At 44.6% G+C, this 20,503-nt stretch overlaps 5 non-coding genes and 1 pseudogene across 5 annotated transcripts; all 6 read left to right on the forward strand.

Annotated features, from left to right (window-relative positions):
- Positions 1-1,115: 1,115 nt before the first annotated feature.
- Positions 1,116-1,306, forward strand: LOC130343248 (U2 spliceosomal RNA). The gene has a single exon (XR_008882617.1). It is a non-coding gene; the product is annotated as a U2 spliceosomal RNA (small nuclear RNA).
- Positions 1,307-3,389: 2,083 nt separating this feature from the next.
- Positions 3,390-3,549, forward strand: LOC130343201 (U2 spliceosomal RNA; annotated as a pseudogene).
- A 693-nt stretch (positions 3,550-4,242) lies between these two features.
- On the forward strand, positions 4,243-4,432 carry LOC130343200 (U2 spliceosomal RNA). Its single transcript, XR_008882576.1, has one exon. It is a non-coding gene; the product is annotated as a U2 spliceosomal RNA (small nuclear RNA).
- Positions 4,433-6,527: 2,095 nt separating this feature from the next.
- LOC130343249 (U2 spliceosomal RNA) lies at positions 6,528-6,718 on the forward strand. Its single transcript, XR_008882618.1, has one exon. It is a non-coding gene; the product is annotated as a U2 spliceosomal RNA (small nuclear RNA).
- A 2,093-nt stretch (positions 6,719-8,811) lies between these two features.
- Positions 8,812-9,002, forward strand: LOC130343252 (U2 spliceosomal RNA). Its single transcript, XR_008882620.1, has one exon. It is a non-coding gene; the product is annotated as a U2 spliceosomal RNA (small nuclear RNA).
- An 11,003-nt stretch (positions 9,003-20,005) lies between these two features.
- On the forward strand, positions 20,006-20,196 carry LOC130343253 (U2 spliceosomal RNA). The gene has a single exon (XR_008882621.1). It is a non-coding gene; the product is annotated as a U2 spliceosomal RNA (small nuclear RNA).
- The last annotated feature ends 307 nt before the right edge of the window (positions 20,197-20,503 follow it).

Consider the following 20,503-nt stretch of genomic DNA (forward strand, 5'->3'; position numbering starts at 1 on the left):
TCCATCTGCTGGCGGTATTGAATAAGCATTGCTGCACTGATGGGGTATGCATTAGACGAAAAAAAAGAAGAAAAAGAAGAATAATACGCCCAGAAAAGAGGCGAAAAGGAGAAAAACGTAAAAAAACGTGAAAAAAAAAGTAAGAGGAAGAGAAGGGAAAAAAAGGTGGAAATGGGTTTAAAAGTGATTTCGGCGGAGAAATATATATATATATATATATATATATATATATATATATATATACGCGCACACACACACATATATATAAACGTATTCTCCGTTGAGATATTGCAGCCGCTGCTGTGTCCAGGCCCAGGAGCCTTAGCACTGTGCTGTGATGTCACTCAATACCACTGACATCACTAGGTGTAAACAACATCTCTCCTTTGCTGTGTATGTGACTATGGAGCTGTTTGGTGATGTCGTCTATTATGGCCTTCATAGAAGCAACAGGAGATTGTTGCATCCATCTAGAACCCTCAGAACTACAGTGCTATGATGTCACTCACTTCCACAGGCCTTGCAGAGTGTAAACAACAACAACCCAGCTTTGTTGTGTATGTAACCATAGGGATTTGTGATGTCACCTAGAACCTTCACAGCAGCGACAGCTTTATGAGGAGCATCAGCACTGCTCTGCCTGAGCAGAACCATCACCGCCATAGGTTGTCAAATAACCCGGATTTAACCCACACAGGTAAGTCCAATGGGGTGCAGGCATGTCCTCTATGCTTACAGCTTCCCGTGGGTGTTGGTTTGATACCGTTTGGGGACAGCCAAGGAGGCATCTGCAGGCAACAAAGGTAGGTGTGTGCTTGTGTGTGTGTTTCCTATGCAGATCCTAAGCCCAGTGTCACATGCAAGTAGGAGGAGTAAGAAGGGTTCCTGGCAAATCCGGGTTATGGATTGCATTTAAAAAGGCCCCGTGGGAGTGCAATGGGCCCCTGTCTTGCTGCTTAGCAATAATGGTATGGGTTTAGGTTCTGCTGTGTGTACTGGTGGTTGACTGCCCCCCAGCCCAGAGTGTGCATGGAAAATTGTCTGGCAGCCTCCCTGACAGCAAGCAGTGATAGTGCCCATGAAGGGCACCTGTTGGGCCCGCCCCTTTCACGGTTATCGCTTCTCGGCCTTTTGGCTAAGATCAAGTGTAGTATCTGTTCTTATCAGTTTAATATCTGATACGTCCCCTATCTGGGGACCATATATTAAATGGATTTTTGAGAACGGGGGCCGATTTCGAAGCTTGCTTCCGTCGCCCTATGCATTGACCCGATATGGCAGTATCTTCGGGTACAGTGCACCACCCCCTTACAGGGTTAAAAAGAAAGATTCCTACTTTCATTGCTACCTGCTTGCTGGCTAGCCAGCTAGCCAGCCCTGTGGGCCTTGCTGCTGCTGCAGCCAAAAAACAAAAGGTGGTGCTGCTGCTGCTTCTGCTGCTTCTGCTTCTGCTTGTGTCTGGCCGCTGTTGGAGCGTCCAGGCACAGGACTTCTGCTGCTGCTGACTAAATGGCCTCCTTAATTGGATCATTTGAGTAGCCAGCACACCTGTGCAGGTAGGGCATGACATGATAGGCAGCTGCCTTGATAGCGGGTGGGTGCTGAATGTTCCTAATTGACAAAATAAGATTAATGCTTATGAAGAAATATAAAATCTCATCCCTTCCCCAATATCGCGCCACACCCCTACCCCTTAATTCCCTGGTTGAACTTGATGGACATATGTCTTTTTTCGACCGTACTAACTATGTAACTATGTAACATAACATGGGGGGGGGGGGGGTCTCCTGGCTGTTCACACAGGTGTGTCATTGCTGTACATTGACCATGCATTGCTTCTGTGGTATTGCAAAGGCAAAGACAAATGCTTCCAGCCATCCATTGCACTAATGGATTGGTCATCAGCTGGCTGTCTATGTCCCGCATCAATATAGACCAAAGTACAGAGGGTTAGGCTATGCTATTGTGCACCTACCTGATGCATCAGAAGGTGCGAGGCCCTTGCTAAATTCTGTGCACAGACTTTGAGATCTATACTTTAGACTGTATCTAAACCTGCTCCAACATGGACTGACATTCTGGCCTACTTTCAGCCGATGCGACTTGTCTGTCGCTGAACAGTCGCTTTTTATGTATTCAGCACCTATGTATAATGTTGTAAAAATGCTCTAGAAGCTAAAGTCGCAGAAATGTCACACATATTTGGCCTGCAACTTTCTGTGCGACAAATTCAGACAGGAAAAATCAGTATAAATCCTTAGAAAATTATCCCCCAGTGTCTCCATCTGCTGGCGGTATTGAATAAGCATTGCTGCACTGATGGGGTATGCATTAGACGAAAAAAAAGAAGAAAAAGAAGAATAATACGCCCAGAAAAGAGGCGAAAAGGAGAAAAACGTAAAAAAACGTGAAAAAAAAGTAAGAGGAAGAGAAGGGAAAAAAAGGTGGAAATGGGTTTAAAAGTGATTTCGGCGGAGAAATATATATATATATATATATATATATATATATATATACGCGCACACACACACATATATATAAACGTATTCTCCGTTGAGATATTGCAGCCGCTGCTGTGTCCAGGCCCAGGAGCCTTAGCACTGTGCTGTGATGTCACTCAATACCACTGACATCACTAGGTGTAAACAACATCTCTCCTTTGCTGTGTATGTGACTATGGAGCTGTTTGGTGATGTCGTCTATTATGGCCTTCATAGAAGCAACAGGAGATTGTTGCATCCATCTAGAACCCTCAGAACTACAGTGCTATGATGTCACTCACTTCCACAGGCCTTGCAGAGTGTAAACAACAACAACCCAGCTTTGTTGTGTATGTAACCATAGGGATTTGTGATGTCACCTAGAACCTTCACAGCAGCGACAGCTTTATGAGGAGCATCAGCACTGCTCTGCCTGAGCAGAACCATCACCGCCATAGGTTGTCAAATAACCCGGATTTAACCCACACAGGTAAGTCCAATGGGGTGCAGGCATGTCCTCTATGCTTACAGCTTCCCGTGGGTGTTGGTTTGATACCGTTTGGGGACAGCCAAGGAGGCATCTGCAGGCAACAAAGGTAGGTGTGTGCTTGTGTGTGTGTTTCCTATGCAGATCCTAAGCCCAGTGTCACATGCAAGTAGGAGGAGTAAGAAGGGTTCCTGGCAAATCCGGGTTATGGATTGCATTTAAAAAGGCCCCGTGGGAGTGCAATGGGCCCCTGTCTTGCTGCTTAGCAATAATGGTATGGGTTTAGGTTCTGCTGTGTGTACTGGTGGTTGACTGCCCCCCAGCCCAGAGTGTGCATGGAAAATTGTCTGGCAGCCTCCCTGACAGCAAGCAGTGATAGTGCCCATGAAGGGCACCTTGTTGGGCCCGCCCCTTTCACGGTTATCGCTTCTCGGCCTTTTGGCTAAGATCAAGTGTAGTATCTGTTCTTATCAGTTTTCATGCTGGTGGGGATGGGTGCTGCATGGAGGATGCAGGTGTACCAGGGCTTTCCGGGGCTGGTTCTGAGGAATCAGCTCGACGGCTGCCCCGATGTGACCTGTTCCCTCCGGGTCTCGCCATGAGGCTGAGAGGGTCTAGAGCCGAGGTACTTTTGTGCCTCGGGGAGTGGTGACCCCGAGGTGCCGAAACTCACTGGGAGAATAGGCTCACTGAGTTGAAGCACGGGCACCATAATCTCTTCACCTTGTGGCACTCACCTCTTGATTCCCGGCCTTCTGGCTAGGATCAGAGAAATTTTTATAGATCCGGCCGGATGTCCGGGCAGTATATCTGCACACATTCACTTATTTATTTATTTTTTGTCTCACTGTGTCACTTTTTGCGTGTTGTGTGTTCACAGGATTTGTCAGGATGCGGTAGCCCTTCTGGGTGTCCCTCCTGGCGGTCTAGGGGAGGTGTGTGTGGCCATTAGGTTCCGCACCTCCCTGCAAACACCCCGGGTACTCCTGCTTTGGCAGGGTACCTACCGTAATCGGCTCTGCGGGCAGATACCTTGGCTAACGCCAAGGGGGATGCCGGGAGCATTTGTGGTCCCCTAGTAGCTTCGGCGAAAAGGGACATCGAACCTGGAACCTCGCAGGTACCTTTTGGTCCGGAGGCGAAGGGTAAGGTTTTTTGGGGGGCCTCTCTCCTATCGGAGAAGGGCTTGCGATAGACCGCATCCTTTGTGCACGTTTTTTTAGTGTAACACGTTTGCACTTTTTCTTGCACTTTGGGTGAATCGAAAGCACGTTCCTCGGCTTTAGATAAAAAAAAAAAAAAAAAAAAAAAATCTGTTCTTATCAGTTTAATATCTGATACGTCCCCTATCTGGGGACCATATATTAAATGGATTTTTGAGAACGGGGGCCGATTTCGAAGCTTGCTTCCGTCGCCCTATGCATTGACCCGATATGGCAGTATCTTCGGGTACAGTGCACCACCCCCTTACAGGGTTAAAAAGAAAGATTCCTACTTTCATTGCTACCTGCTTGCTGGCTAGCCAGCTAGCCAGCCCTGTGGGCCTTGCTGCTGCTGCAGCCAAAAAACAAAAGGTGGTGCTGCTGCTGCTTCTGCTGCTTCTGCTTCTGCTTGTGTCTGGCCGCTGTTGGAGCGTCCAGGCACAGGACTTCTGCTGCTGCTGACTAAATGGCCTCCTTAATTGGATCATTTGAGTAGCCAGCACACCTGTGCAGGTAGGGCATGACATGATAGGCAGCTGCCTTGATAGCGGGTGGGTGCTGAATGTTCCTAATTGACAAAATAAGATTAATGCTTATGAAGAAATATAAAATCTCATCCCTTCCCCAATATCGCGCCACACCCCTACCCCTTAATTCCCTGGTTGAACTTGATAGACATATGTCTTTTTTCGACCGTACTAACTATGTAACTATGTAACATAACATGGGGGGGGGGGGGGGGTCTCCTGGCTGTTCACACAGGTGTGTCATTGCTGTACATTGACCATGCATTGCTTCTGTGGTATTGCAAAGGCAAAGACAAATGCTTCCAGCCATCCATTGCACTAATGGATTGGTCATCAGCTGGCTGTCTATGTCCCGCATCAATATAGACCAAAGTACAGAGGGTTAGGCTATGCTATTGTGCACCTACCTGATGCATCAGAAGGTGCGAGGCCCTTGCTAAATTCTGTGCACAGACTTTGAGATCTATACTTTAGACTGTATCTAAACCTGCTCCAACATGGACTGACATTCTGGCCTACTTTCAGCCGATGCGACTTGTCTGTCGCTGAACAGTCGCTTTTTATGTATTCAGCACCTATGTATAATGTTGTAAAAATGCTCTAGAAGCTAAAGTCGCAGAAATGTCACACATATTTGGCCTGCAACTTTCTGTGCGACAAATTCAGACAGGAAAAATCAGTATAAATCCTTAGAAAATTATCCCCCAGTGTCTCCATCTGCTGGCGGTATTGAATAAGCATTGCTGCACTGATGGGGTATGCATTAGACGAAAAAAAAGAAGAAAAAGAAGAATAATACGCCCAGAAAAGAGGCGAAAAGGAGAAAAACGTAAAAAAACGTGAAAAAAAAGTAAGAGGAAGAGAAGGGAAAAAAAGGTGGAAATGGGTTTAAAAGTGATTTCGGCGGAGAAATATATATATATATATATATATATATATATATATATATATATATATACGCGCACACACACACATATATATAAACGTATTCTCCGTTGAGATATTGCAGCCGCTGCTGTGTCCAGGCCCAGGAGCCTTAGCACTGTGCTGTGATGTCACTCAATACCACTGACATCACTAGGTGTAAACAACATCTCTCCTTTGCTGTGTATGTGACTATGGAGCTGTTTGGTGATGTCGTCTATTATGGCCTTCATAGAAGCAACAGGAGATTGTTGCATCCATCTAGAACCCTCAGAACTACAGTGCTATGATGTCACTCACTTCCACAGGCCTTGCAGAGTGTAAACAACAACAACCCAGCTTTGTTGTGTATGTAACCATAGGGATTTGTGATGTCACCTAGAACCTTCACAGCAGCGACAGCTTTATGAGGAGCATCAGCACTGCTCTGCCTGAGCAGAACCATCACCGCCATAGGTTGTCAAATAACCCGGATTTAACCCACACAGGTAAGTCCAATGGGGTGCAGGCATGTCCTCTATGCTTACAGCTTCCCGTGGGTGTTGGTTTGATACCGTTTGGGGACAGCCAAGGAGGCATCTGCAGGCAACAAAGGTAGGTGTGTGCTTGTGTGTGTGTTTCCTATGCAGATCCTAAGCCCAGTGTCACATGCAAGTAGGAGGAGTAAGAAGGGTTCCTGGCAAATCCGGGTTATGGATTGCATTTAAAAAGGCCCCGTGGGAGTGCAATGGGCCCCTGTCTTGCTGCTTAGCAATAATGGTATGGGTTTAGGTTCTGCTGTGTGTACTGGTGGTTGACTGCCCCCCAGCCCAGAGTGTGCATGGAAAATTGTCTGGCAGCCTCCCTGACAGCAAGCAGTGATAGTGCCCATGAAGGGCACCTTGTTGGGCCCGCCCCTTTCACGGTTATCGCTTCTCGGCCTTTTGGCTAAGATCAAGTGTAGTATCTGTTCTTATCAGTTTAATATCTGATACGTCCCCTATCTGGGGACCATATATTAAATGGATTTTTGAGAACGGGGGCCGATTTCGAAGCTTGCTTCCGTCGCCCTATGCATTGACCCGATATGGCAGTATCTTCGGGTACAGTGCACCACCCCCTTACAGGGTTAAAAAGAAAGATTCCTACTTTCATTGCTACCTGCTTGCTGGCTAGCCAGCTAGCCAGCCCTGTGGGCCTTGCTGCTGCTGCAGCCAAAAAACAAAAGGTGGTGCTGCTGCTGCTTCTGCTGCTTCTGCTTCTGCTTGTGTCTGGCCGCTGTTGGAGCGTCCAGGCACAGGACTTCTGCTGCTGCTGACTAAATGGCCTCCTTAATTGGATCATTTGAGTAGCCAGCACACCTGTGCAGGTAGGGCATGACATGATAGGCAGCTGCCTTGATAGCGGGTGGGTGCTGAATGTTCCTAATTGACAAAATAAGATTAATGCTTATGAAGAAATATAAAATCTCATCCCTTCCCCAATATCGCGCCACACCCCTACCCCTTAATTCCCTGGTTGAACTTGATAGACATATGTCTTTTTTCGACCGTACTAACTATGTAACTATGTAACATAACATGGGGGGGGGGGGGGGGTCTCCTGGCTGTTCACACAGGTGTGTCATTGCTGTACATTGACCATGCATTGCTTCTGTGGTATTGCAAAGGCAAAGACAAATGCTTCCAGCCATCCATTGCACTAATGGATTGGTCATCAGCTGGCTGTCTATGTCCCGCATCAATATAGACCAAAGTACAGAGGGTTAGGCTATGCTATTGTGCACCTACCTGATGCATCAGAAGGTGCGAGGCCCTTGCTAAATTCTGTGCACAGACTTTGAGATCTATACTTTAGACTGTATCTAAACCTGCTCCAACATGGACTGACATTCTGGCCTACTTTCAGCCGATGCGACTTGTCTGTCGCTGAACAGTCGCTTTTTATGTATTCAGCACCTATGTATAATGTTGTAAAAATGCTCTAGAAGCTAAAGTCGCAGAAATGTCACACATATTTGGCCTGCAACTTTCTGTGCGACAAATTCAGACAGGAAAAATCAGTATAAATCCTTAGAAAATTATCCCCCAGTGTCTCCATCTGCTGGCGGTATTGAATAAGCATTGCTGCACTGATGGGGTATGCATTAGACGAAAAAAAAGAAGAAAAAGAAGAATAATACGCCCAGAAAAGAGGCGAAAAGGAGAAAAACGTAAAAAAACGTGAAAAAAAAGTAAGAGGAAGAGAAGGGAAAAAAAGGTGGAAATGGGTTTAAAAGTGATTTCGGCGGAGAAATATATATATATATATATATATATATATATATATATATATATATACGCGCACACACACACATATATATAAACGTATTCTCCGTTGAGATATTGCAGCCGCTGCTGTGTCCAGGCCCAGGAGCCTTAGCACTGTGCTGTGATGTCACTCAATACCACTGACATCACTAGGTGTAAACAACATCTCTCCTTTGCTGTGTATGTGACTATGGAGCTGTTTGGTGATGTCGTCTATTATGGCCTTCATAGAAGCAACAGGAGATTGTTGCATCCATCTAGAACCCTCAGAACTACAGTGCTATGATGTCACTCACTTCCACAGGCCTTGCAGAGTGTAAACAACAACAACCCAGCTTTGTTGTGTATGTAACCATAGGGATTTGTGATGTCACCTAGAACCTTCACAGCAGCGACAGCTTTATGAGGAGCATCAGCACTGCTCTGCCTGAGCAGAACCATCACCGCCATAGGTTGTCAAATAACCCGGATTTAACCCACACAGGTAAGTCCAATGGGGTGCAGGCATGTCCTCTATGCTTACAGCTTCCCGTGGGTGTTGGTTTGATACCGTTTGGGGACAGCCAAGGAGGCATCTGCAGGCAACAAAGGTAGGTGTGTGCTTGTGTGTGTGTTTCCTATGCAGATCCTAAGCCCAGTGTCACATGCAAGTAGGAGGAGTAAGAAGGGTTCCTGGCAAATCCGGGTTATGGATTGCATTTAAAAAGGCCCCGTGGGAGTGCAATGGGCCCCTGTCTTGCTGCTTAGCAATAATGGTATGGGTTTAGGTTCTGCTGTGTGTACTGGTGGTTGACTGCCCCCCAGCCCAGAGTGTGCATGGAAAATTGTCTGGCAGCCTCCCTGACAGCAAGCAGTGATAGTGCCCATGAAGGGCACCTTGTTGGGCCCGCCCCTTTCACGGTTATCGCTTCTCGGCCTTTTGGCTAAGATCAAGTGTAGTATCTGTTCTTATCAGTTTAATATCTGATACGTCCCCTATCTGGGGACCATATATTAAATGGATTTTTGAGAACGGGGGCCGATTTCGAAGCTTGCTTCCGTCGCCCTATGCATTGACCCGATATGGCAGTATCTTCGGGTACAGTGCACCACCCCCTTACAGGGTTAAAAAGAAAGATTCCTACTTTCATTGCTACCTGCTTGCTGGCTAGCCAGCTAGCCAGCCCTGTGGGCCTTGCTGCTGCTGCAGCCAAAAAACAAAAGGTGGTGCTGCTGCTGCTTCTGCTGCTTCTGCTTCTGCTTGTGTCTGGCCGCTGTTGGAGCGTCCAGGCACAGGACTTCTGCTGCTGCTGCTGACTAAATGGCCTCCTTAATTGGATCATTTGAGTAGCCAGCACACCTGTGCAGGTAGGGCATGACATGATAGGCAGCTGCCTTGATAGCGGGTGGGTGCTGAATGTTCCTAATTGACAAAATAAGATTAATGCTTATGAAGAAATATAAAATCTCATCCCTTCCCCAATATCGCGCCACACCCCTACCCCTTAATTCCCTGGTTGAACTTGATGGACATATGTCTTTTTTCGACCGTACTAACTATGTAACTATGTAACATAACATGGGGGGGGGGGGGGGGGTCTCCTGGCTGTTCACACAGGTGTGTCATTGCTGTACATTGACCATGCATTGCTTCTGTGGTATTGCAAAGGCAAAGACAAATGCTTCCAGCCATCCATTGCACTAATGGATTGGTCATCAGCTGGCTGTCTATGTCCCGCATCAATATAGACCAAAGTACAGAGGGTTAGGCTATGCTATTGTGCACCTACCTGATGCATCAGAAGGTGCGAGGCCCTTGCTAAATTCTGTGCACAGACTTTGAGATCTATACTTTAGACTGTATCTAAACCTGCTCCAACATGGACTGACATTCTGGCCTACTTTCAGCCGATGCGACTTGTCTGTCGCTGAACAGTCGCTTTTTATGTATTCAGCACCTATGTATAATGTTGTAAAAATGCTCTAGAAGCTAAAGTCGCAGAAATGTCACACATATTTGGCCTGCAACTTTCTGTGCGACAAATTCAGACAGGAAAAATCAGTATAAATCCTTAGAAAATTATCCCCCAGTGTCTCCATCTGCTGGCGGTATTGAATAAGCATTGCTGCACTGATGGGGTATGCATTAGACGAAAAAAAAGAAGAATAATACGCCCAGAAAAGAGGCGAAAAGGAGAAAAACGTAAAAAAACGTGAAAAAAAAGTAAGAGGAAGAGAAGGGAAAAAAAGGTGGAAATGGGTTTAAAAGTGATTTCGGCGGAGAAATATATATATATATATATATATATATATATATATATATATATAATAGCAAATATGATGCAGCACTCCACAAGTTGCAATAAAGGTGGTTTTATTCCATCATGTGCAAAGACAACGTTTCACCAGCCTCACGCTGGCTTTTTCAAGTGAATAATAGTGATACTGGTGGGTATTTATAGACCGCCCACTAAGTCATGTGACATAGGTAATACATGATTGACATATAGAAATAAGGGGTCATCAGAGAACATTGTGCAATCAAAAATATAAATCAATAGTATAAGTAATCATATACAGTGTTCCATACATATAAAAACATCCGGTCATCATTTGATGTAGAAATACCTGTAATCGGCATAATAAATCAAAGTGAACTGTGAATATGTGACGTGATGTGAAATGCCTTCCGGGGTCCTGCCGCGATGTATCCCAGTCACAGGCGCCAAAGCGCCGGAAGCGGTGTGCGCATCGCTGAAGAGAAGAGGCATTTCCGGGTTCGGGTAGGACGTGACACCAGGAGCGCGTCCTCGCATCCATGGCAACCCGACTCCGGACCAAGACGTGGCTGGCGCATGCTCAGAAAGGTTCCCTATCCTGTCAGTGAGGATAATCTCCCTGCATAAGAGGCCATATCAATGTCGCTGCATAGAGTGTATACAGTTTGATTGAATTAGCTTGGCAATCATATAAGCTAAATTCAGTAAAAAATAAAGGCATAATGTATTCATTCCTGGGGGACAGCAAAAAAGTCTAGTGAAGGCTGAAAAGTAAAAACAGCAGACACAGAGCAGGTAAGTAAACAAAGAGAAATGCAGTCACTGTTGCTAGGGCTGGGATCCCATATCTTGTGGTTGCCCCTAGCAACCGGTCGCAATACGAGCTGCAAAGATAGAAAAGAGGGTAATGACTAACTCCAGTCGGCGTGTTTGGGCCGACTCCACTCTCCATGCATACTAAGATGAGTTTACCGGTGTATATGAACCGGGACCGTTCTGGCATCAGCATATGAAGACCAAGATTTCTTCGGTGTGTATGGACCGATATCTGTTTCACAGTAAGATGTAGAGTAAGAAGCTAAAAAATGAAGAAATGTAAATTGTTAAAACAACCTAGCAAACTCCACCATGCAAAGACATTTATTAATGTGCGTAGATAACATGGTCCATAGCGTATCGGGTTCTGTATTCAGGGGGTGTCTTATGAGTATTGTCCATGGACATGGACTATCTCTGCACCTATGAAGTGGTATCCCCATGCATATCGGGTGTTTAACTCTCCAAACCCTATAACCCACGCTATCTTGGGACCTGAATCTAAATCGCACCCACATGCATAGAACATTCACACTGGTGTATAGGTAGTCAGTTAGTAGGTCCAATCCTCAAAGATATATAAAGAAAGGTATGTGGAGGGGGAGTAGAGTCAATTACCCAGAGAGCAAGAAGTAAGGTTTGTAGTTGCTGAATATTTGGTTGCTGTTTCCTCAGGAATATGTAATCGGAATAAAGTATATGGGGTGGAGTGACGTCAAGGCAGGTACCCGGAAGGCATGTGAACTAAAAATAAAAATTAAGAGAAAAGGAATTAGTTGCAAGAATGAATCACTATACACCTTTAGCAGGGTTCATACCCCCCAACAAAAAGGGCTAGACCCTATTGGCGCCTCAACATCTTAGGTAGGACAGTGAACTCTACATTGAGTCCATTTGGTTTAAGTGTATTAAGGCTGTGGATCCACTTGAGTTCTCTAACCTGGAGGGATGCTATTCTATCACCCCCTCTTTTTGGGGGAGGAATATGGTCAACTATCATGCATTTAAGATCTGCTTCTGTGTGTCCCGCTTCGGTAAAATGTTTAGACACAGGAAGGTCCAATCGTTTTTTTCTGATTGAATACCTGTGTTGGTTCAATCTTGTCCTGAAATCATTTTTAGTTTCACCTACATATAGGTGTTTGCATGGGCACCAAAGGATGTACACAACATGGTCACTATCGCACGTTAAGTAGAATTTAATGGGAAATTCTTTCTGGGTGTCAGGATGTATGAACGTGGTGCCTTTTTGTAAATACTTGCATGTAATACAGCGTAAACAGGGAAAACACCCCTTCGCTTTTACAGACAAGTACTTCTGTTGTTTACCTGGTCCAGAGATGTCAGCTTTGACCAAGTGGTCCCTGAGGTTACGTGCTCTACGATACGACATAAGTGGAGGAATTTGAAATTCCCTAATCTGGGGATAACTATCTTTTACCAGGTGCCAATGTTTCTTAATGGTAGCTGCTATGTTACTAGAAACTTCGTTGTAGGTGGAGATGAATGGTATTCTCATGGATTGGTCTTTTTTGTATGTCTTGGATTTGCCCATATGCCTTTCTGTTCTAACTTGTTGTACATGTCTTGAGATGATGTGTTTGGGATAGCCCCTATCACTGAACTGTTTGACCATTCTGTCAACTGCGGCTTCAAATTTATGGTCAGTATCAGTGATGCGGCTGGCTCTTAATAATTGGCTATAAGGTAATGATGAAATCATAGATCTAGGGTGTGATGATTCAAATCTGAGTAGGGTATTGCAATCAGTAGGTTTATGGTAAAGATCTGTAGTCAGTCTGTTGTTGAGAATGGACACCTGAGTATCCAAAAAATTGACTGTGTTATCTGAGTGTGATAATGTAAACTGGAGATTGGGGTCGACACTATTCAGGTAGTTATGAAAGTCAGTCAGTTCTTCTGTATTGCCTGTCCAGATGAGGAAGATGTCGTCGATGTATCTCCACCACCCCAGGATGTTCCTGGAGTGGTGGGACACAAAAACGACATCCTCCTCAAACTCCGCCATCACTATGTTGGCATATGTGGGCGCCATGTTGCTCCCCATCGCGGTCCCACGTCGTTGAATGTAATACTCATCATTGAATGTAAAATAATTATTTTCTAGAACAAAAGAGAGAAGTTGCATGATAAAGTCAATTTGTTGTAGGTCGAGATTAAGTTTGTCCAGTCCTTTCCGTACTGCTCTAGTGCCTCTGTCATGTTGAATGGATGTATATAATGACACTATGTCAAAGGAAGCAATACTGGCATGATCAGGAATATTCAAACTTTGAATAATAGATAGAAAATGCATAGTGTCCCTAAGGTAAGATCTGGTATTAGTAGCTAATGGTCTGAGAACTTTGTCCAAGAACATGGAGATGTGATTGGACAAAGAATTTCTCCCGGAGACAATGGGTCTCCCTGGGGGGTCAACTAGGCATTTATGTATTTTAGGCAGTAGGTATAAGACTGGGGTCACGGGAAACTCAATCAGTAAAAATTCTTTCAATTTCTCATCAATGATACCATTAGTCAGTGCTTGTTCTACTATCGAACCAATTCTCAACTGCATATCATTTTTAGGGTCATGCTTTAATATACTATAGACCTCCCTGTCATTAAGCTGTCTATGTGCTTCTCTTAGGTATGTGCTCTTGTCCATGACCACAATACCGACATCCTCCTCAAACTCCGCCATCACTATGTTGGCATATGTGGGCGCCATGTTGCTCCCCATCGCGGTCCCACGTCGTTGAATGTAATACTCATCATTGAATGTAAAATAATTATTTTCTAGAACAAAAGAGAGAAGTTGCATGATAAAGTCAATTTGTTGTAGGTCGAGATTAAGTTTGTCCAGTCCTTTCCGTACTGCTCTAGTGCCTCTGTCATGTTGAATGGATGTATATAATGACACTATGTCAAAGGAAGCAATACTGGCATGATCAGGAATATTCAAACTTTGAATAATAGATAGAAAATGCATAGTGTCCCTAAGGTAAGATCTGGTATTAGTAGCTAATGGTCTGAGAACTTTGTCCAAGAACATGGAGATGTGATTGGACAAAGAATTTCTCCCGGAGACAATGGGTCTCCCTGGGGGGTCAACTAGGCATTTATGTATTTTAGGCAGTAGGTATAAGACTGGGGTCACGGGAAACTCAATCAGTAAAAATTCTTTCAATTTCTCATCAATGATACCATTAGTCAGTGCTTGTTCTACTATCGAACCAATTCTCAACTGCATATCATTTTTAGGGTCATGCTTTAATATACTATAGACCTCCCTGTCATTAAGCTGTCTATGTGCTTCTCTTAGGTATGTGCTCTTGTCCATGACCACAATACCGCCGCCCTTGTCAGCCGGTTTGGTGATTAGATTGTGGTCATGGATAAGTTGTTGCATAGCCAATAACTCATCATGAGTAAGATTCGGATGTTTAAGTCTAGTTTGTTGTGCTTTAATATTAAGAAAATCCCTTTTAACACAGTCAACAAAAGTAGCAATAGAATGTGATTCAACTGGAGGTTGAAAATCACTGCAGGATGGTAAGTTGTACTGTTTAAATTCAAACCTGTGGGATACCTGGTCAGGGATACCTTGTACACCAGGACTCTGCACAGGATGTGAATCAAACCAAACTTTTAGTTTAAGCCTACGGATAAAACTAACAAAATCCATTTCAAGTTGAAACCAGTCATTATACGTACTAGGGCAAAAACTAAGGCCCTTGGATAGTAATGTAAGTTGTTCTTTAGTAAGACTATATGAGGAGATATTTACCACAGTTTCTGCGTTGTCTAATGATGTTTCTTTCTTTGTTGAGAGGTTTTGTGGTTCTGGGCTCGACCAGCCCTCTGTGCGCTTGTCTTTCCTGTTTCTGTGGTGCTTGCGTCCTCCTCGTCTCGGCCGCCCCCGACGGACGGCGTACCCCCTAAAAAAGGCTCCTGGTTAATTTGGCGATGTCCGGTTTTATTCTGTTCAGTATCATCATGGACCTCTCCGGCATTCTTATTGAAGTATCGCTTGCCTGTGGTGGATAGGTTTTCCCACGTGTACACATGTCCAGTAGTGTAATCTTGACAGTCACGGAACCATTTATGTCTTTTAGTTTCTTCAATTTGGGTACGTTGTTTAGATAGAAATGTATGTTGTTTTTCTGATAGCTCACGCCATTCATCCTCGGTAAGAGAGGCTTTCAAGGCTGTTTCCACATCAGTTACCTTGTTCTTGATAGATGTTAGATCTCTTTGGAGGAATTCTATGTTGAGCAGTATAAGATCTAGAGAGTACTTATTTGAAATTGCTTCATAGCAGGTCCGGTAATCGGAGTCGTTTGTGAATGCATTAGCTCTCGGCTGTGCTCTCATACCTCTTGGTATTTTCCTGGATCTGTAATATTCACTCATAGTAGAGAGATGAAGTTGAACCGATAATAATTTTTTAGTTTCATTTTCATAGGTCCTCCTGAGGTCGATTTTAGATGGATTATGTAAGAATGAGGCGTCATTGGGTAAACTCCCCATAATGCGGTCTGCATCAACCCTGCTGTAGGAAAACACATCGGTGGAAGGAGTAAAGGATGCAGTCTCTGTATTAGTATCCATGTTAATATCTTTAGAAGAGGGTGCACGTTTGTTGACCTTCAAATCCAATGTAAATAAAAACGGCACAACCAATGTCCAGAAGAGAAGTGAAATGAGGGGTGCCCGCATAGCTGGAACCTGGGTCCGCCGGTTCCTCAATCCAGACAATAGCAAATATGATGCAGCACTCCACAAGTTGCAATAAAGGTGGTTTTATTCCATCATGTGCAAAGACAACGTTTCACCAGCCTCATGCTGGCTTTTTCAAGTGAATAATAGTGATACTGGTGGGTATTTATAGACCGCCCACTAAGTCATGTGACATAGGTAATACATGATTGACATATAGAAATAAGGGGTCATCAGAGAACATTGTGCAATCAAAAATATAAATCATGCCAGTATTGCTTCCTTTGACATAGTGTCATTATATACATCCATTCAACATGACAGAGGCACTAGAGCAGTACGGAAAGGACTGGACAAACTTAATCTCGACCTACAACAAATTGACTTTATCATGCAACTTCTCTCTTTTGTTCTAGAAAATAATTATTTTACATTCAATGATGAGTATTACATTCAACGACGTGGGACCGCGATGGGGAGCAACATGGCGCCCACATATGCCAACATAGTGATGGCGGAGTTTGAGGAGGATGTCGTTTTTGTGTCCCACCACTCCAGGAACATCCTGGGGTGGTGGAGATACATCGACGACATCTTCCTCATCTGGACAGGCAATACAGAAGAACTGACTGACTTTCATAACTACCTGAATAGTGTCGACCCCAATCTCCAGTTTACATTATCACACTCAGATAACACAGTCAATTTTTTGGATACTCAGGTGTCCATTCTCAACAACAGACTGACTACAGATCTTTACCATAAACCTACTGATTGCAATACCCTACTCAGATTTGAATCATCACACCCTAGATCTATGATTTCATCATTACCTTATAGCCAATTATTAAGAGCCAGCCGCATCACTGATACTGACCATAAATTTGAAGCCGCAGTTGACAGAATGGTCAAACAGTTCAGTGATAGGGGCTATCCCAAACACATCATCTCAAGACATGTACAACAAGTTAGAACAGAAAGGCATATGGGCAAATCCAAGACATACAAAAAAGACCAATCCATGAGAATACCATTCATCTCCACCTACAACGAAGTTTCTAGTAACATAGCAGCTACCATTAAGAAACATTGGCACCTGGTAAAAGATAGTTATCCCCAGATTAGGGAATTTCAAATTCCTCCACTTATGTCGTATCGTAGAGCACGTAACCTCAGGGACCACTTGGTCAAAGCTGACATCTCTGGACCAGGTAAACAACAGAAGTACTTGTCTGTAAAAGCGAAGGGGTGTTTTCCCTGTTTACGCTGTATTACATGCAAGTATTTACAAAAAGGCACCACGTTCATACATCCTGACACCCAGAAAGAATTTCCCATTAAATTCTACTTAACGTGCGATAGTGACCATGTTGTGTACATCCTTTGGTGCCCATGCAAACACCTATATGTAGGTGAAACTAAAAATGATTTCAGGACAAGATTGAACCAACACAGGTATTCAATCAGAAAAAAACGATTGGACCTTCCTGTGTCTAAACATTTTACCGAAGCGGGACACACAGAAGCAGATCTTAAATGCATGATAGTTGACCATATTCCTCCCCCAAAAAGAGGGGGTGATAGAATAGCATCCCTCCAGGTTAGAGAACTCAAGTGGATCCACAGCCTTAATACACTTAAACCAAATGGACTCAATGTAGAGTTCACTGTCCTACCTAAGATGTTGAGGCGCCAATAGGGTCTAGCCCTTTTTGTTGGGGGGTATGAACCCTGCTAAAGGTGTATAGTGATTCATTCTTGCAACTAATTCCTTTTCTCTTAATTTTTATTTTTAGTTCACATGCCTTCCGGGTACCTGCCTTGACGTCACTCCACCCCATATACTTTATTCCGATTACATATTCCTGAGGAAACAGCAACCAAATATTCAGCAACTACAAACCTTACTTCTTGCTCTCTGGGTAATTGACTCTACTCCCCCTCCACATACCTTTCTTTATATATCTTTGAGGATTGGACCTACTAACTGACTACCTATACACCAGTGTGAATGTTCTATGCATGTGGGTGCGATTTAGATTCAGGTCCCAAGATAGCGTGGGTTATAGGGTTTGGAGAGTTAAACACCCGATATGCATGGGGATACCACTTCATAGGTGCAGAGATAGTCCATGTCCATGGACAATACTCATAAGACACCCCCTGAATACAGAACCCGATACGCTATGGACCATGTTATCTACGCACATTAATAAATGTCTTTGCATGGTGGAGTTTGCTAGGTTGTTTTAACAATTTACATTTCTTCATTTTTTAGCTTCTTACTCTACATCTTACTGTGAAACAGATATCGGTCCATACACACCGAAGAAATCTTGGTCTTCATATGCTGATGCCAGAACGGTCCCGGTTCATATACACCGGTAAACTCATCTTAGTATGCATGGAGAGTGGAGTCGGCCCAAACACGCCGACTGGAGTTAGTCATTACCCTCTTTTCTATCTTTGCAGCTCGTATTGCGACCGGTTGCTAGGGGCAACCACAAGATATGGGATCCCAGCCCTAGCAACAGTGACTGCATTTCTCTTTGTTTACTTACCTGCTCTGTGTCTGCTGTTTTTACTTTTCAGCCTTCACTAGACTTTTTTGCTGTCCCCCAGGAATGAATACATTATGCCTTTATTTTTTACTGAATTTAGCTTATATGATTGCCAAGCTAATTCAATCAAACTGTATACACTCTATGCAGCGACATTGATATGGCCTCTTATGCAGGGAGATTATCCTCACTGACAGGATAGGGAACCTTTCTGAGCATGCGCCAGCCACGTCTTGGTCCGGAGTCGGGTTGCCATGGATGCGAGGACGCGCTCCTGGTGTCACGTCCTACCCGAACCCGGAAATGCCTCTTCTCTTCAGCGATGCGCACACCGCTTCCGGCGCTTTGGCGCCTGTGACTGGGATACATCGCGGCAGGACCCCGGAAGGCATTTCACATCACGTCACATATTCACAGTTCACTTTGATTTATTATGCCGATTACAGGTATTTCTACATCAAATGATGACCGGATGTTTTTATATGTATGGAACACTGTATATGATTACTTATACTATTGATTTATATTTTTGATTGCACAATGTTCTCTGATGACCCCTTATTTCTATATGTCAATCATGTATTACCTATGTCACATGACTTAGTGGGCGGTCTATAAATACCCACCAGTATCACTATTATTCACTTGAAAAAGCCAGCGTGAGGCTGGTGAAACGTTGTCTTTGCACATGATGGAATAAAACCACCTTTATTGCAACTTGTGGAGTGCTGCATCATATTTGCTATTGTCTGGATTGAGGAACCGGCGGACCCAGGTTCCAGCTATGCGGGCACCCCTCATTTCACTTCTCTTCTGGACATTGGTTGTGCCGTTTTTATTTACATTATATATATATATATATATATACGCGCACACACACACATATATATAAACGTATTCTCCGTTGAGATATTGCAGCCGCTGCTGTGTCCAGGCCCAGGAGCCTTAGCACTGTGCTGTGATGTCACTCAATACCACTGACATCACTAGGTGTAAACAACATCTCTCCTTTGCTGTGTATGTGACTATGGAGCTGTTTGGTGATGTCGTCTATTATGGCCTTCATAGAAGCAACAGGAGATTGTTGCATCCATCTAGAACCCTCAGAACTACAGTGCTATGATGTCACTCACTTCCACAGGCCTTGCAGAGTGTAAACAACAACAACCCAGCTTTGTTGTGTATGTAACCATAGGGATTTGTGATGTCACCTAGAACCTTCACAGCAGCGACAGCTTTATGAGGAGCATCAGCACTGCTCTGCCTGAGCAGAACCATCACCGCCATAGGTTGTCAAATAACCCGGATTTAACCCACACAGGTAAGTCCAATGGGGTGCAGGCATGTCCTCTATGCTTACAGCTTCCCGTGGGTGTTGGTTTGATACCGTTTGGGGACAGCCAAGGAGGCATCTGCAGGCAACAAAGGTAGGTGTGTGCTTGTGTGTGTGTTTCCTATGCAGATCCTAAGCCCAGTGTCACATGCAAGTAGGAGGAGTAAGAAGGGTTCCTGGCAAATCCGGGTTATGGATTGCATTTAAAAAGGCCCCGTGGGAGTGCAATGGGCCCCTGTCTTGCTGCTTAGCAATAATGGTATGGGTTTAGGTTCTGCTGTGTGTACTGGTGGTTGACTGCCCCCCAGCCCAGAGTGTGCATGGAAAATTGTCTGGCAGCCTCCCTGACAGCAAGCAGTGATAGTGCCCATGAAGGGGACCTTGTTGGGCCCGCCCCTTTCACGGTTATCGCTTCTCGGCCTTTTGGCTAAGATCAAGTGTAGTATCTGTTCTTATCAGTTTAATATCTGATACGTCCCCTATCTGGGGACCATATATTAAATGGATTTTTGAGAACGGGGGCCGATTTCGAAGCTTGCTTCCGTCGCCCTATGCATTGACCCGATATGGCAGTATCTTCGGGTACAGTGCACCACCCCCTTACAGGGTTAAAAAGAAAGATTCCTACTTTCATTGCTACCTGCTTGCTGGCTAGCCAGCTAGCCAGCCCTGTGGGCCTTGCTGCTGCAGCCAAAAAACAAAAGGTGGTGCTGCTGCTGCTGCTTCTGCTGCTTCTGCTTGTGTCTGGCCGCTGTTGGAGCGTCCAGGCACAGGACTTCTGCTGCTGCTGACTAAATGGCCTCCTTAATTGGATCATTTGAGTAGCCAGCACACCTGTGCAGGTAGGGCATGACATGATAGGCAGCTGCCTTGATAGCGGGTGGGTGCTGAATGTTCCTAATTGA

This window comes from Hyla sarda, unplaced genomic scaffold (assembly GCF_029499605.1).
Source record: "Hyla sarda isolate aHylSar1 unplaced genomic scaffold, aHylSar1.hap1 scaffold_675, whole genome shotgun sequence".
In the NCBI taxonomy this organism is placed as follows: domain Eukaryota; kingdom Metazoa; phylum Chordata; class Amphibia; order Anura; family Hylidae; genus Hyla; species Hyla sarda.